Raw genomic sequence first — 14,963 nt, 5'->3', positions numbered from 1 at the left:
ACTGCAGACTCAGCCTTTCCTCTTCCCAGAATTCTCCTAGTCTGGTAGCCCTGCCTATACTTCCTTCCTATCTACTGATGAACCACCATTTTATTAAACCAATACAAGTGACAAATCTTTACAGGGTACAAGAGCATTATCCCACAATAGAGGATTAAAGGAATCTAATTTGAACTATGTCTTAAATTAATAAGATTTCAGACCAGAAATCGAGGGAGCCTATATTATTTAACAACCAGATCATGATATTCAGAGGTAGTCTTTTTTTTTTTTTTTTTTTAATTTTTGGTGGTACTGACGATTGAATTTAGTTAGGGCTTCATACACCCTAGGCAAGTGATCTCTCACTAAGGTACATTCTTACCCTTTAAAAACTTTGACTTGGGGCTGGAGAGATGGCTCAAAAGTTAAGAGCACTGACTGCTCTTCCATAAGTCCTGAGTTCAGTTCCCAGCAACCACATGGTGGCTCACAACCATCTATAGTGAGATCTGGTGCCATCTTCTGGCATGCAAGCATACATGGAAGGAATGTTGTATACATAATAAATAAATAAATTTAAAAAAATAAAAATAAAAACTTTGACTTTGAGACAGGGTCACACTAAGTTTTCCAGGTTGACCTTGAAACCAAGACCCTCCTGCCTTAAGCCTCCCCAGTAGTTGGACTACAGGCCTCTGCTACCAGCCAGGGCTCTAAGGAAAATATCTTCTAAAGAGTCTCCCCACCCACACTTTAACTTTTTGTTTGTTCTAATTTTGTTGTTTTGAGGCAGGGTCTGTCTATGTAATCCTAGCTGTCTTTAACTCACAGAGATATGCCTACCTCTGCTTCACAGCGCTGGGTTTACAGGCTCCTGGGATTCAAGACCTGTGACATCATATCCGCTTTGCCTTCTTACTATTTGTCTGTTCATTGAGTGTGGGGAGCTCAAAAGATAACTTGTAAAAACATCAGTTCTCTCCTTTCACCACACCAGTTCTGGGAGTCAAATCCAAGTGGTCAGTTTTGGCAGCAGGTGCCTTTATCCACTAAACCATCTCATTAGCCCTATTTGTGGAGTTTTAAAGTAGCAGAAAAGGACTTTAACCATTGGTCACTTCAAGGCTTATCTTTAAAACTAGCTATTTAAAATTATCCAAATAATTTAAGCAACAATGATCATAAAAATAAATAAAAAGGGATTGGAGAGATGGCTCAGTGGTTAAGAGCACTGACTGTTCTTCCAGAGGACCTGAGTTCAATTCCCAGTACTGACATGGCAGCTCACAAATGTCTGTAATTACAGTTCCAGAAAACTCGACACCCATGGCAAAACATCTATACACATAAAAATTTAAAAAAATAAAAACTAAACTGGGTGGTGGTGGCGCACACCTTTAATCCCAGTACTCAGGAGGCAGAGGCAGGCAAATCTCTGTGAGTTCAAGATCAGCCTGGTCTACAAGAGCTACTTCCAGAACAGGCTCCAAAGCTACAGAGAAACCCTGTCTGGGGGGGGGGGGGGGGGAGCCAAGCATGGTGGCACAACAGCACTCAGAGGCAGAGAAGACAGGCGGATCTCTGTGACTTTAAGGCCAGTCTACACAGTGAGTTCCAGGACAGATTACACCGACTGCCGTAAAATCAAATCAAATCAAGTTGTAAGCAATAGATAAATAAATAAACCTCTTTAATAACACAGAGACATAGCTGGGCGATGGTGGCGCACGCCTTTAATCCCAGCACTCAGGAGGCAGAGGCAGGCGGATCTCTGTGAGTTCGAGACCAGCCTGGTCTACAGAGCTAGTTCCAGGACAGGCTCCAAAGCCACAGAGAAACAAACCCTGTCTCGAAATATAAAAAAAAAAAAAAAACAAAAACAAACAAACAAAAAAAAAAACACAGAGACATGACAAGACATGACAGAGAAAAGTTTTTTGGGGTGGAGGATTCCATTTCTTTCAAATAAATGAACAATTTTTAGATTTCTCAAAATTAGGACAACAACTTCTTTTTCTAGGTCAAACTTTGCTTTTATTCCTTTCGTTGCAACAAGAGCTGCTTCAGAATATCAAGAGGTAGACTGCCAAAAAGACTATTCCTTACTCTAGTTCTCTGCTGAAAGCAGAGCTTTTAGGAAGTCTTCCTGAAAATACAGCCTCACCAGGTGACTTGCCAGTGGGGAAAGGTGATCTTCCCTGGGGCAAAAGTGGTAAGCCTCAACACATGAACAATCATAACTTCATAAAGCTCAACTGGGACCCTAGAAATAAGAGGCTGTCTAGCAAACCAAACATCAAGTAAACAATTTCTGAACAGAAACATTAAACAGGACCCTCATTAATGTCCTATGTCTCTTTAATAGGGCTAGTTTTGATTATCAACTTGATAGAATCTAGAAGCATTTGGGAAATGAGCCTGTAGGTGTATTCTGAGAAAATGGACTCATTACATCACGTGAAACAGGAAGAGACATCCTACTTATGTGTGGGACTTTGGCTGGGGAGGCCGGGCTGTGAGTGGAGAGGGCAGTTGAGCAGCCATGAACGCTCATCCATCCCTCTGCTTTCTGACTGTGGATACCACGTGACCAGTTCAAGCTCCTGCTGCCTTGACCTCCCTGACATGATGGACTGTACATTGAACTACAAGTTAAAATAAATCCTTTCTCCCTGGTGGTGCTTTGTCAGGGTATTTTATCATAGCAACAGCAAGGAAACTGGGACAAGACATGTAACACTCTCTCTAACCTAAAGTAGAAAAACAGCTGTCCAAATGTATTCCTGAATTAATTATAGTTATCAGAGCTTCAAAACCCATTTTCCCAAGAATCTTCTCATTTACAGTTGTTTAAAAAAATAGATTTATCTCATTTTTTTTTAAATCTACCACATGATCATATCAGCACATGCTGAAAAAGCCTTTGACAAAATCCAACAATCCTTCATGATAAAAGTATTGGAGAGATCAGGGGTAAGTAAGAAACATACCTAAACATAATAAAGGCAACTTACAGCAAGTCTATAGCCAACATCACATTAAATAGAGAGAAACTCAAATGAATTCCACTAAAATCAGAAACAAGACAAGGCTGTCCACTCTTTCCATATCTATTCAATATAGTACTTGAAATCTTAGCCAGAGCAATAAGAAAACTGAAGGAGATCAAGGGGATACACATGGGAAAGGAAGAAGTCAAGGTATTGCTATTTGCAGAGTAAGATATAGTATACACAAGTGACCCCAAAATTCTATCAGAGAACTCCTGCAGCTAATAAATACCTTCAGCAAAGTGGCTGGATACAAGATTAATTGGAAAAAAAATTGGGAGCTCTCCTATATACAAATGACAAATGGTCTGAGAAAGAAATCAGGGAAACAACACCCTTCACATAGCCACAAGTAATATAAAATATCTTGGCAATACTCTAACCAAGCAAGTGAAAGACCTGCATGATTAAAAAAAAAAACAAACTTTCAAGTCTTTGAAGAAGGAAGTTGAAGAAGATTATCAGATGATGGAAAGATCTCTCATACTAATGGATCAGTAGGACTAGCATAGTATGCTGCGGGAGGACCTTCCACTCCTTCAGCCAATAGTCGCTGAAGTACGAGCCCATTGAGCTGCAGGAGCGCCTTCAAAATTCTTTTTTTTAATATTTATTTATTTATTTATTATGTATACAATATTCTGTCTGTGTGTATGTCTGCAGGCCAGAAGGGGGCACCAGACCTCATTACAGATGGCTGTGAGCCACCATGTGGTTGCCAGGAATTGAACTCAGGACCTTTGGAAGAGGAGGCAATGCTCTTAACCACTGAGCCATCTCTCCAGCCCCCGCGCCTTCAAAATTCTAACACAATTCCTTACAGACCTTGAAAGAATAATACTCAACGTCATATGGGAAAAAAAAAAAAAAACAGGATAGCCTAAACAATCCTGCACAATAAAAGAACTTCCAGAGGAATCACCATCCCTGACATCAAGCTGTCCTGCAGAGCTGTAGCAATAGAAACCACATGGTATTGGCATAAAAACAGACGCACTAATCAACAAAATTGAATCGAAGACCCAGACACAAATCTACATACCTATGGGCACCTGATTTGACAAAAAAGTCAAAATTATACAACAGGAAAAAAAGCATCTTCAACAAATAGTGTTGGCTTAATCAGATGCCAGCATGTAGAAGAATGCAAACAGATCCATATCTATCACCATGCACAAAATGCAAGTCCAAATGGATCAAAGACCTCAACATAAACCAGACACACTGGACCTGATAGAAGATAAAGTGGGGAGTAGTCTTGAACTCACTGGAACAGGAGATAGCTTGAACAGAACACCAATAGTGCAGATATTAAGATCAACAATTAATAAATGACACCTCATGAAACTGAAAAGCTTCTGTAAGGCAAAGGGCACCATCATTAGGATAAAAAGGCAGCCTATAGAATGGGAAAAGATTTTCACCAACTCCACATCTGACATAGAGCTAATCCAAAATATATAAAGAAAAAAAGAAATTAGATATCAAAAAATTAAATAATGCAATTTTAAAAATGAGTACAGATCTAAACAGAAAATTATCAACAGAGGAAACTCAAATGGTCAAGAAACACTTAAAGAAATATTCAACATCCTTAGCTATAAGGGAAATGTAAAGCAAAATGACTCTGGGATTCTCTCTTACAGCTGTCAGAATTGCTAAGACCAAAAACACTAATGACAACTTATACTGACAAGGATAGAAAACAAGGGGAAAACTCCTCCATTGTTGGTGGGAGTGCAAACTTGTACACTCTGGAAATCAGTATGGTGCTTTCTCAGAAAATTGGGAATTGACCTACATCAAGATCCACCTATACCACCTCTGGACATATACCCAAAGGATGCCCGATCCTAACACTTGCTCAACTATGTTCATAGCAGCTGTATTTATAATAACCAGAGCCTGGAAACAACCTAGATGTCCCTCAACCAAGAATGGATAAAGAAAATGTGGTACATTTACACAGTGGAGTACTGCTCAGCTGTTTAAAACAATGACACCAGGAAATTTGCAAGCAAATGGAGGGAACTAGAAAACAATCCTCCTGAGTGAGGTGACCCAGACCCAGAAATGAACATGGTGTATACTCACTCACAAGTGGGCAGTAGCTGTAAAGTAAAAGATAATCATGCTACGGTCCACCGACCCAGAGGGGCAAAGGAGGGCTTAAGAGAAACACATGGATCTCCCTGGGAAGGGGAAACAGAATAGATTTTGGGGGTGGTGGCATTGGAAACAGACAAGGGATCAAGTGTGTGCATGTGGAATACTAGAAGAAATGAATGGGCATTTTTGGGGTGAGGTGAAAACCTAGTGCAAAGGAACTCCATGGAATCTACAAGAGTAACCCTAGCAAAGACTCCTAGTGATGGGGAACATGGAACCTGAACTGGTCATCTTCTGTAACTAAGCAAGGCCTCAAGTAGAGGGACTGGGATACCAGCCACAAAACCTACAGCTTGCCCTACCTGCAGAGTGTTCTAGACCAGAGCCTAGCACAATCCTCACCAAAGAGACCTGAGAGATTCCATCCAGCAGCTGACGAATGATGCAGGGTCCTACAGTCAAACACAGGTGGAGCTCAGGGAGTTCTTATGCTATTCCTAATGGGGGGGGGGGGAGGTTTGCTGCCTCTTTTGCCCACTTGTGGAACCCTTTTCTGCCTACTGGGTTGCCTTAGCCAGCCTCTATGCGATAGTATATGCCTGGTCTTATAATAGTATAAGATGCTGTGTTTGGTTGATGTCTCTGGGAGGGTGGATCTGGGAGAGAGGGGAGCAACTGGGCAGAGAAGAGGGAGGAAAAACTGCGGAAGAGTAAAAAAAAAAAAAAAAAAAAAAAAGAGTAAAAAAAAAACAGTAAAAATAGAGTTAAGTAATTCTCAGCCTTTTACAAATAGGTTATGTTTCAATAATGTCTAGTTAACAAAATTAAGCAAAACAAAAGAATCTACATGTTCAAAGGAGAATTCAGGAATTAAAAAGTTTAAAAACTGCCCAAACTATATCTAACCTATATGACCTATGGCTGCTTCTGCACTGCACAGGAGAACTGCAGAGACCACCAGCCACGCAAAGCCTAAAATTTCACTATCTGGTAATTTGTAGAAACGCCTTATGCCCTAGATTATTGCTGGATAAAAAAAAAAATCTGAAGTACATCTATCCAATCTTTTATACTTTCTCTGAAAAATTCTGAAGCCATAATCTCAACAGCACTGGGCACCCAGAAAGGTGATGAGAGCAGAGGATGTCTGTCTAATTTGAGAACTGCATCACTAATTTACACTTCGGAGGAAAAGACTGGAGGAAGTCAGGTGAAGGCCCATGAAGGTTGTGAGCATTCCCACAAACTATGTTCTTTGGGGAAGAAGAAACAAAACAAAACATTAAGCCCCACTTCCCAAGAATCTACAGAAAAAGTAAAGTTACCTATTTCTAAAGGATTAACTAAGGAAAACAATGAAACCATAAACCTGAGCAACTTTCACTACCTAATTAAAAAAAAACTTGAAGGAATGAAAAAGTCTAACACCAAGTCATTTGGCAAGCACAAAACCCTGTCTGGAAAAATACGCCTTTATTCTAGACCTTAAATAATTCCAAAAACAACTTACAAGGACAGGCACAGCAATAGCCACACAACAAGGCATGGAAATAACCAGTGAACCGAGCCCTGATAACGCTATCAGACCTGAGACAGACACAAGATATTTGATTTTGAGATATAAAAGGCACATTTGGCAGTATCTGCAAGACACAAAATGTAAATGGGACAATAAGCACCAGTAGAGGGGGTAGCATGGTGTGTATCTGTAATTCAGAAGAAGCCTGAGATTGGAAGGTTGAGAGTTCAAGTCCAGCCTGGGTTGAAGCAAAACCTTATTTCAACATCAACAACAACAACATAGTTATCTTCAATATGAAGAAACTCTACCTGCTCTGACAACAAACATAACTAAAAGTCAAGGCTACCAGCCAGGTATTGTGGTGCACGCCTCTAGTCCCAGCACTTGGGAAAAGTGCTGCAAATGTAAGGCCAGCCTGGCCAACAGAACAAGTACCAGCACACCCTCGAGCTACATAGCAAGTCTCTGATGTAAAGCCCCAAATCAGACAGTCTAGGGTTGGGAGGATGACAGGACTTAGGGATAATGACAAGGGCCTAGGGTTACTTTTTGGGCTTATGAAAACCGTCTAACCTTGACCGTGCTAATAAGTGCACACCTCGATGAGTATACTAAAAGTCAATGAACTGTTCACAACAAACAACTGGATTTTATGTGACTCTACCTCAATAAAGCTGTTACTTAAAAAATAAAGGTGTTCCTGCCAGGAGGCAGGAATATGACCTATGGAGTGAGTTTCAGGACAGCCAGGACTACACAGAAAAACCCTATCTCCAAAAACAAAAACAAAAATATCCCCACACATGTACACAATAAATAAATTAAAATGTATTTTTTTTTTGTAGCAAGGAGTTATCAAACATGCACAAGGATCCTGGATTAGAAGAAAGAAGAGGAGGAAATGCCAGGCTCAGTGGCACACACCTATAATCTGAACACTCAGCAGGAGAAGCAAGAAGGCCCTCAAAAGATCCAGGGCTATACAGCAAATCAGGCCTTCTTTTCTTTTTAAGTAATTAGAAATAAAGAGATTCTAAATGATAAACATTCAGTAACCTGCCCAGAGTAAATGAGGTCATTTTACATATGGTCTTTACATCCAGAGTGTCTCAAAACCAATCCCTCATAGATAGAGGACAACTGTATGATGACACACAAATTATTTCACACTTGACCAATGAGAGAAATACTGCTTCAAGCTGTCTTTTTACACTTGTATATTGCATGAAACTACATATAACACATGATTACCATCATCAATGTTTAGTGTTCTGTAAGGCAGTCAAGGCAGGCAACAGGTAAAAAGCCCCTGCTGATCAAGCCCTATGACTTGATTTCAACCCTTGGAACCCAAGGTAGGAGAAAACCAACTCTGAAAATGGTTCTCTGACCTTCACATGTGCATCGTGGCAACAAAAAAAAAAAGTTAATTAGAATGGTTAGTGTTCATGAGTGGCACCGCTGTACCACCAACCTCCACAGGTTTCTATAACACCAGCACTTGTCCATTACTAACACCATCTCCTGATTTCTCCCTCCTCTGACACCAGCACCCACTGCACTAGAGTCTGCTGTGTCTAATTCTTCAGTTAAGTGGAATCACAGGGACCCTGCTCTTTGCAGTTGGCTTATTTACTGAATATAACATCTTCACTCAAATAGCATGAGTGAGAACTTCATTTTTAAAGCTGGGCAATGTTCTAAAATATATATATACTACATTTTGTTTATCTCGTGATGGAAATCTGGATTGCTTCCACTTGTTGGTTATTGCATTAGAGTTCCCTAGAGGAAAAGAACTTATAGAATGAACCGATATGCACATATAAAGGGGATTTGTTAGAAAGACCTACAGGCTGTGGTCCAGCTAATCCAACAATGGCTGTCAACCAGAAGAAGGCCCAAGAATCCAGCAGTTGTTTAGTCCACAAGGCTGGTTGTCTCAGCTGGTTTCTGTATAAGCCAGAATTCCAAAGCAGGCTCTAATGCCAGTGAAGGAATGGCCTTGCCATGAGACCAAGCAGACAAAGAACAAAGTTTCCTTCTTCCATGTCCTTTACATAGTCTTCCAGGCTTCCAGCAGAAGGGTTGGCCTAGATTTAAAGTGTATCTTCCCACTTCAAGTGATTTAATTAAGAAAAAATCCTCACAGGTGTGTGCGGCCATTTGGGTTTTCCTTAATTCCAGTCAAGTTGACAGTCAAGGATTATATCACAGTTACTATAACCCTGCTATGAACATGGGAATAGAAATACCCGACAAATTAGCTAACCTTGTTGCTGTGTCCGAATAAATGCCTTAACAACTTAAGAGCTGTCATTAGTTTGGTTTATGGTTTTTTAGTGTGTGTCCATCATGGTGGGGAAGGAATAGGCCTGGGAGCTGAGGAAAGGGCCTATGAAGGACTGCAGGAAGATACAGCCACCAGGGAGCCCTTCTTCTACTAGATACCTCCTCGCAACAGGCCATCACCTCATGAATTCATCGAAGGGCTGGCTAACCCACTGACTGGGCCAGAGCCCTCAGGATCTCAGGAAACACCATTACAGACTCGCCCAGAGTGTGCTTTACCAGTATCCAAGACCTTCCCCAATCCAATCTAACTAACAACTAAGCCAATCGCCACAGGACGGGAGAGATAGCTTGGCTGGTAGGAGCACTTGTTGCTCTTGCAGAAGACCTGAATTTGGTTCCCAGGACCCACACAGTGGCTCGCAACCCTCTGGAACACCAGCTCTTAGGCACCAGGCATGCACATGGTGCACATACACACATTCAGGCAAAATACTCATACACATAAAATAAGTAAATCTAAAAAATTTAAATAATTAACCATTACATTTGAGATCTTGATTTCAGTTGTCCTGGATACAACCCAGAAGTGGATTTAATGAAGCCTAAGGCCGTTCTCTTCTTACCATTTGAGGAGCTACCACACTGTTTCCCTCCGTGACACCATTTTCACACTGCTACCAACAGTGAACATAGATTCCAATTTTTAAACATCCTTAGCAACACGTGCTATTTTTCGGCTTTTTTGTTGTTGTTTTTTTTTCACATTCTAATGGATGTAAGGTCTTCTTTTATCCTGATTTTTATTTGCGTTTCTCTAATGATTTATGAAAATGAGCATTTTCATGTGTTTACTGGCCACTGTGTATCTTCTCGAGAAAAATTCTTTGTCCTTGTTGTGTTTGTGTGTGTGTGAGTGAGTGTGCTAGAAGCAAGCTCAGAGCCTTTCAAAGGGTACAACCACTAATAAAATTCTCAACTCACCTATGCCCTTTCAAACTGGGTATTTCTAATTTGCTGAGCTATAGTTTTTTTGGGGGGGCTATAGTTTTTATATACATGATTTGTTTATACAGTCTGAAGATGATTTTAATGTTAATCTTTTAACTGGATGCGAAATTAATTAGTGAACATGGTTTGGTAGGGTGTGGACTCAGCACAGGAGATCCTCAGGAATACAGGGCCATCCCTTGTCCAGGGCACCACAGCTGGGGACATTCCTGATCCCAAAGTCACCAAGGATAAACAACTTCTCAGCTACCATGTCTTCAAATTAACCTGCATTGAACTTAGTAAAGCCTCACTTCTTTGCAATGTGGATCTCTGGTGGCCAGGGAACTTGAACTTGGCTCACACAAGGTCTCAATCACATGTTCCTTATTCTGAAACTTGGTGAGGATGGACATGAAGACCTGACCAATGTGCCCTAAGGCAGCCTGCAGACACGTTTGAAGCCTAGGTCAGAGACAGAATTAGATCACACACATGAATACTAACCAAAAAACTGTCCCCAAGGTCCCGGAGGGCAACACATTCAAGCAACGGGCTGCACACACTTCCAAGAAGGGGCAGGAGCTTGGTGACACTGCACACAAGGCTCTCATGAGGAAAGGAACATGACCAGCTAAATTGGCAGTACCGAGGGTTAATTCTTTAAACTTACAGTATAAATCACCAGCAGCCATCTGGTCCTGAGATTTTTTTGGTGTCTAAGAACATTCCTGATTAATTCAATCTACTTACTAATTCTAGCTCTGTTCAATTTTTCCTTTTTTTTTTTCATGATCCAGTACTTATACATTTCTAGAGCGTGTACATATGCTCTACATTATTAAGTGTGCTACAGCTTTTCTGTTGTGTCAGAATACCTGAAACTGGGTAGTTTAGAAAGGTTGATTTTAGCTTACAGTGACAAAAAGCAGAAGTCAAAGAGCATGGCTCCAGGGTCTGTCAGTTTCTAGCGGGCCCTTCAAGATGGAAAGAGGCTCATGTAGAAGAGAGGAGATGGGGCAGACACATTCCCATGAGAAAGACACTCATGAACTCTGAGGTCTCTCTTTCCATGATTCAGTATTTCCCAGTAGGCCCCGCCTCTCAACAGTCATACTGAGGAATGGAAGTGCCGATACCTGAGCCCTTTTGAAGGTTTTTAAAAAGGTTTTCTGCATACGAATGAATATTTTGTCTCCATGTATTTTGTCATGTGCGTGCCTGATGCCCAAAGAGGCCAGAAAAGGGCAGCAGATCCTCTGAAACTGGAATTGCAGGTTGTTGTGAGCCTTCATGTGGGTGCTGGGAACTGAACCTGGGTCCTGGAGAGGAATCAGTGCTCTGTTAAGCACTGAGTCACTCTCCAGCCCTCAAATCATGGTTGCCAACATACAACTGCTCATAGCTTTTTCATAAAAAGGCATTTTATTTCTTTGAATCTCATGCTGGGAACAGAACCTACGGCATTGCCACTGAACTACAACCAAGCTTCTCACTTTCTATCTTGAGACAGGTCTTCCTAAGTCATTCAGGCTTCCCTTAAACACACTCTGTAGCCCAGGTTGGCACTGACCTACAATTTTCCTGCATCAGTCTCCTGAGAAGTTGAAATTATAGGCCTGTTCTACCAGACAAGAATAAAAATCCTTTCACTTCTACAGTCAGTTATAACAGTCCTTTCATTCCGTAGTTATCGGAATCTCTTTTCTTTCTGTGGGGTTTGAATTAGAATGGCCTCACATTGGCTCATACATTTGAATCTTAGTCCACAGTTGGTGGAACTGTTTGAGAAGAATTAGGAGGCGTGGCCTTGTTGGAGATGTGTCACTGGGGGGGACTCTGAGGTTTCAAAAGCCTATATCATTCCAACCGGTGCTCTCTGTCCTCTCTATCTCTGCCTCCAATTTGCAGGTTAGATGTAAGCTCTCAGCTACTGCTCCAACACCATGACTGCCATGACAATCACATGCTCTCCTGCCCTCTGTGGCCATGAACCCCCACTAAATGCTTTCTTTTATAAGCTGCCTTGGGCGTGATGTTCCGTCACAGCAATAGAAAAGAAACTAAGACACTTTCTTTGTTCATCTAGTTAAAAGACGGTCAATTTAAAAATACCTTTTCAGGGGCCTGTGATGATGGCTCAGTAATTAAAAGCACTTGTCACCAAGTCCAATGACCTTAGTTAGATTCTCAGAACCCACGCAGTGGAAGCAAAGAACGACTTCCTCAAGCTGTCCTCTGAACTCCACATCTTTTCAAAGAACCAACACTTGATTTTATCTATTTCTTAATTGCTTTATTTTCTGTCTTTTTTTTGGGGGGGGAAGGTTTGAGGCAGGGTTTCTCTGTTTATCTTTGGCTGTCCTGGAACTCGCTTTATAGACCAGGCTGGCCTCAAACTCACAGAGATCCGCCTGCTTCTGCCTCCAGAGTGCTGGGATTAAAGGTATGCGCAACCACACCCAGGGTACTTTCTCTATTACACTGGTCTCTGTTGTGGTCTTTATTACTTCTTTCCTTCCTCCAGTTACGGATTTAGGTGCTCAAACTACAGGTGTGGGACACCATACCTGGCCTCATGGTCTTGTACTTTGTTTGTTCTACATGAACTTTGGAACCAACATGTCGAACACCAGAAAGAAACCTTGCTGATCTCTTTACTGAGACTATATTAAATCTTTGTCAATTTATGAAGATCCAGTGCTCTCAGGGTGTTAAGTCATTCTATCCTGGGAAAAGACTTTGCATTTGATTAAGTCAACTTTTGTAAGATTTAGCAGTCTTTAAAGATTTCTCCATTTATGTCTTAAAATTCCTAAACATTTTAATCTTTCTGTTTTTACTATAATGAGACTATCCCCTTCCTTATATAGTCTAACTTATTTGTTAAACAATTGGTTTTGCATGTAAATTGTACACTGTCATCTTACTAAACTCTCTCTCTCCTGTGTGTGCTGTTTTGGAAAGAGTCTCACATAGTCCAGATCGGCCCCAAACTCACCATGTAGCTAGCACAACCTTGAATACAATTCTAATGCAGTCAAATTTGAGTGCTGGGATTATAGACATGCACCATCAGGTCAGGCTAAATTTTTTTAATTTAATTATTTTGATTATTATTTGTGCTCTAGATACTTCTATTACCTGCAGGTAAGGACAGTGATACCTTTCCCCCCCAAACTTTGTGCCTCTGAATAATTTCTTTACCTGACTTCATTATCTTAAGTTGCCAAAGCAATATTGAATACCTGGAATTGGTGAGCAATTGAGATCAGGAATTCAAGGTAAGCCTCAGCTATATAAAGAGTTCAAGATCAACCTGGGGTGTATGAGATCCTGTCTCAGAAAAACTGTAAGTGCCAGGTGTGATGGCTGATGCCATAGGCGGCTAAATCAGGAGCACGGCTGTGAGTTTAGGGCCAGCTTTGGCCACACGGTGAGTTCTGGGTAGTCTGGGCTATCACATAAGACCCTGTCTTTTTTTTGGGGGGGGGAGAGGGGGCCAGAGGAAAGAAGTAGCAAACAGAAAGTGTTCTGAACGTTTACAGTAAAAAGCACTCCAATCCCACACAGACAACCCCAGAGCACAGACCAGCTTCTGAACTTAGGCCTTCATGCTTGTGCAGTAAGCACTTTCCCAAAAGAACCACTGCTCTCAACCAGATGCCTCTTAGAAACATCAACTGCTAGAGTGTGACTTAGTGGTGGAGAAACACCTGCCTGGTGAGCACCAGCCCTAGGCGCAACTCCTACCATGACACAGAGCAAAAGAAAAGAGACAGAAAACTAACAACAAATATTAACAAAACACAGCTGGTCATGGTGACAGACAACTATAATCCCAGCACTCAGGAGGCAGAGGCAAGGATAGCCAGTTCATGGCCAGCCAGAGTTATATAACAAGACCTTGTCTCAAAACCCAAGAGCTGGGGCTGGAGAGATGACTCAGAGGTTAAGAGAACTGACTGATGTTCCAGAGGTCCTGAGTTCAATTCCCAGCAACCACATGATGACACACACCCATCTACATTGAGATCTGGTCCCACTACAGATCCAATGGCTTTTCCACTCCCCAAGCTTCTGCCTCTCCGCTGCTCCACCTCGGGACCCCTCAATCAGTCTTTCCTACCCATGCCCCTTAATGGGGTAGGCACAGGAGCGCTGTGTGGCTGATGGCGCCGGGAGCTGTCAAGTGGGAGGCGGGTTCATCTCAGCCAGCAAGTGACCTATGGGTAGGTTGGCAGTGGGACACGCTTCCGAGCTGGGCAGGTCTTATTCAGATTTTCTCTCTGGCATCCAAGCCCACGTGCCCTTTAGGCAAACGAGGCCGGAGCTTCGGATTCTCGCCGTCTAAAACCGGGGCAGTTTGTGTGTTGATAAGGGGTCGTTGCAGCCTTAAACTCCGGGGAACAGATGAGACCCTGTCTCGCGTGTGACAGACAAAAAGCAAGATCCTGGACCTTAAGGAATGTGTGGACAGCAAGACTCAAGCATCGGCCGCCCGCCTGGGCCTTTTCTGGGGCTTCGGGTCTCTTCTCCCGCCAGGGCTACTGGCCACAAGCGAGGCTACGAGGAATGGGGGCGGACGACTAGGGGAATGGCCGAGGCCTGGGACTCCGGGCCGGCCCGGGGAGAGCCGGGTACCTGGCAGAGTCGCCGCAGCCTCGAGTTCGCCGAACTCACCTCACTCAGGCTCACGCCGCGCCAACCTAAATCGCTATCCAAACTCCGCGCGCCGACGAGGTCCTCCGGCGCCCCGCTTCGCTCGCTTCGCGCCGCAAGAAGGAGAGTTCTGATTGGACGAGCCCTGAGGGACTAACCAATACCGTAGCCTCTGGGACTCGGTCCCGCCCCAGTAGCTCCAATCAGAAGCCAGCTGGTGGGTCAGGTGATCGTGGTAAACGTACCGAGCTTCCGGCGCTAGTAAGGCTTTGTTTGTTTTTGTGGTTTTTTTTTTTTTTTTTTTTTTTTTTTTTTTTTTTTTTTTTTTTTTTTTTTTTTTTTTTTTTTTTTTCGTG

At 42.3% G+C, this 14,963-nt stretch overlaps 1 protein-coding gene and 1 non-coding gene across 2 annotated transcripts in view; both read right to left on the bottom strand.

Moving 5' to 3' along the window:
* The window catches only part of Blm (BLM RecQ like helicase), a 75,948-nt gene extending 61,227 nt beyond the window's left edge, over window positions 1–14,721 (bottom strand). The window contains exon 1 of the mRNA XM_050154096.1: window positions 14,629–14,721. The gene's annotated coding sequence lies outside the window, so the exon portion shown is untranslated. The remainder of the gene's footprint in view (window positions 1–14,628) is intronic.
* On the bottom strand, window positions 10,458–10,594 carry LOC126508746 (small nucleolar RNA SNORA70). Its single transcript, XR_007593958.1, has one exon. It is a non-coding gene; the product is annotated as a small nucleolar RNA SNORA70 (small nucleolar RNA).
* Window positions 14,722–14,963: the final 242 nt, after the last annotated feature.

This window comes from Alexandromys fortis, unplaced genomic scaffold (assembly GCF_014885135.2).
Source record: "Alexandromys fortis isolate MF-2015 unplaced genomic scaffold, M_Fortis_MF-2015_v1.1 scaffold_86, whole genome shotgun sequence".
NCBI lineage: Eukaryota > Metazoa > Chordata > Mammalia > Rodentia > Cricetidae > Alexandromys > Alexandromys fortis.
Note: the sequence above shows the minus strand (reverse complement) of the source record. Positions and strands in the feature narration are given on the sequence as shown.